Below are 3,363 nucleotides of genomic sequence, written 5' to 3'. Positions count from 1 at the left end.
CACCCCTTCACCCTCCAACCATCCATACTTACACCCACCTCAAACTAGAGTTTTTCTATGCAGTAATAATAGTAATGACTAGCTGAATTACCTGGCATTTCCCCTGTTACTGCTGTTCTTATTGAGATTAGTAAACAATAAATATGAAGATTTTTTTTTTAGTCATAATTATTTCAAAATATCTATATTTTATTTTTAAAATATCCAAATTGTAATGATAATAGAGTTTAGAACTGAAAATCTGTCAATATTGAAGCACCTCAGGGTAAACAATATTCATTGTGTAATTTTTTTGTTGGTGTCCAAATGAATAAATTGTTGCTGCTTCTAACTCGCGAGCAAGCGACATAGAGTTGGCCATTGGAGAAGTATGTAGTAGAGAGATCAAGTGCAACTACCTTGAGGGATTGACTGTGAGATTTGTTCATTGAAATACCAAAACTGAGTTTGACTGGAAACTGCAGTGTCTTAAATTCAAATGGAACATCTCTAAGTATGAGAGGAATTTTTAGAATAAAAGCATTTTCTCATTTGTGACTACCTGTTATGATTGTTGCCTGTAGGACATGGGGCTTCATGGAAATAACAATTAAGTGAGTTCCATTACACAGGCAAGGTGGGTCAAAATTCCTAAGCAACATAACGGGAACATCCAGCTTTAATGTCAAGTTATGCAGTGGCATCCCAGTGGGTTTAGATGTGTTCAGAAAATCAATAGGGTATTAAACAACCTGATCTTGATCAACTGTTGTATGAATTGATGTTAACTTTTGAAGAAGTTCAGAATTGAGTTAATTAACCATTTCAGTAGTTGGAGCCAGTATAGCTCTTTCCAGTGTAATTGACAATGACACACACTCTCACACACACATACATTCACATACATATACTAAGACAGACACACACAAACATACATTTATGTTATGAACATGCAAACACACACCAACTTACAGACACATACACATTCATATACAAAATGTGTCATTGTCATTGTGGTATAAAATTCTTTTTGCTATGTCATACATAGTGAGCATGCAAACATACACACAGTCACAGACACACTCATACAAAATGTGTTCTCATGGTAGTGGTATAAAATGTCCCTTACTATCTCATATGTAAGGAAGGCACAAACACACACACACACACGCTCACAGACACATACACGCTCGCATACAAAATGTGTCGTCATCGTCGTGGTATAAAATGTCCTTTACTATCTCATAATGAATGCGCAAAAACACACACACTCAGACACATACATGCTCATATACAGAATGTAATGTCATCATTGTCCTGGTATAAAATGTCCTTTACTATAGTTGACTATAGAAAGATTATCTCTAGATAATGTTATATTGTTTTAATCCAAATGAAAATAAAAATTACATGTTGACACTCACGGTGTCTAATACTCTTATCTTGTAAAATTTGATTTGATTTGGTGGAGCCATTTGAGAATGCATAGAGAATTCTCTGTCTGTCTGTCCAGACAGACAGAGAATTTTATGAGGAATGAAGTTTGTTTTTTTTTTACTTTTTTTTTTTTTTTTTTTTTTTTTTGCTTTTTTGCTTTTGCACAAAGCCAACTTTTGCAAGAGACTGGATAGAATGTAGCTGGTTCAACTGACTTTCAGTATGCTTTTTGCGTTTTGCTTTTTTTATGATGCACTGGAACTTCTTTTATCAACCATGAAGGAAATGAAAATAGGCTTGTACTCTACCACCAATAATATTTTAGAAAGTAGATGGACAAAATTAATTGCTGTGGGCTATTTAGTCTGTTGCTCTACCATTTTACCCAGTTCATTGATCTACTTGTACTAATATTAAATAGCAGTACTCATGGAACTTATTCTATGGTTATTTTTAATGCTCTAAGACTGATGGAAGTTTGTAGAGAACTGTGAACTTTTGAAATTATATTTTGTTAGAGACATTTGATTCTTTAGCTGGTGTAAAAGTCCATCTCGGTAGTACTGAATGTACAATCTTAAGTGATATCTTTGAAAGCTTATAGTCCTTATTATACATTGTCACTTCTCCCACCTTGAGAGTTGTCTATTATTTTTTCACTTTATGTCTAGAAGCAAACAATCTTAACAAAACATATCAGTAATAGAGATGCAGGTATAGCCATATGGTTAAAAAGTTTACTTTATAACTATCTAGTTCTTGGTTCAGTCCCACTGTGTAGCACCTAATTCAAAAGTTTTCTATAGTCTCAAGTGAAATTTGGTAGAGAGAAACAGTATGATAGTACATTGTGTGTGTGTGCGTGTGTGTGCATGAACATGGAGTAGATGAAGGAGCAGTTGATTAAATTGACATCAGCATTGTTTAATCTTTATCAACCCTGCAAAGATGAAAGACAAGTCAGCCTGAATTTTTGCCTGACATCTTATCCCACTATGTTATCACTACTACTACCATCATCATCTTAATGTCCACTTTTACATGCTTCAATGGGTTGGATGATGTTTATTGAGGCAGATTTATTACAGCCAAATACTCTTCCTTTTGCCTATCCATACTTGTTTGCAGGGAAGATAACATTTCCCCGTAGATAGACATGTTTTCACAGATTTGAAATGAATGACACTGTATAACAGTGACGTTCATTTTACAACTGTCTTTCAACACAGCCATGTTCACACATACAAGCATATATGTTTATATATCTGTATCCATATATATATGCCCGCATATATTTATGTCCTCCTTGGTGTGCAGGCAGATCTTGGATGGTTGGGGTTCTTCATTATATAATGTGTGTGTCTGTGTGCATTATTGATAAGATCTAAAAGAAGACGCTTCTTTTCCATTCACTTTGTTGAATAGAGCTTTAAGTAGGAGAAATTGATGTCATCAGACAGTATCCAATGATCATCAGGTGTTTTGACCCTGAACCATAACGCCCTCCCATTGGTAGATCAGCGGAGGTGGCCAAATCACTGCTCATCATTTCCTTTGGGCTTCCTGCTTAATTTCTCTCTCTTGCTCTTTAACCAGTAAGAGATTCCGGTTAATGTTGACATTATTACCCGGAAATAAAATCGAAGAAAAAATAGTGCAACGGGTGTAAAAAAAAGGTGTAGGAAATGAATATGAAAGCAAAAATGCCCAGAAAGCAATGGGCGTGGGGAGAGGTCTTCAGAAAATTTACAAGATCCGATGTTTTTCCCTCGTAACTTTGAGGAAAATATAATCCTTTTGAAATCACAAATCAGGCTTTTCCTCAGGAACTTATGTTAAACATCCCTTTGAAGGGTTCGGGTCCTTACTTCTGCTATATATATATATATATATGTATATATTTTTTATTTAAAAGCAGCAGAAATATAACAAAAAAAAAACCATTAC

At 34.7% G+C, this 3,363-nt stretch overlaps 1 protein-coding gene across 1 annotated transcript in view; it reads left to right on the top strand.

Moving 5' to 3' along the window:
• The window catches only part of LOC106878734 (cystinosin), a 56,522-nt gene that overhangs the window by 21,908 nt on the left and 31,251 nt on the right, over window positions 1–3,363 (top strand). The gene's annotated exons all lie outside the window — the stretch shown is intronic.

Source organism: Octopus bimaculoides, chromosome 7 (assembly GCF_001194135.2).
Source record: "Octopus bimaculoides isolate UCB-OBI-ISO-001 chromosome 7, ASM119413v2, whole genome shotgun sequence".
Classification (NCBI taxonomy): Eukaryota; Metazoa; Mollusca; class Cephalopoda; order Octopoda; family Octopodidae; genus Octopus; species Octopus bimaculoides.
Note: the sequence above shows the minus strand (reverse complement) of the source record. Positions and strands in the feature narration are given on the sequence as shown.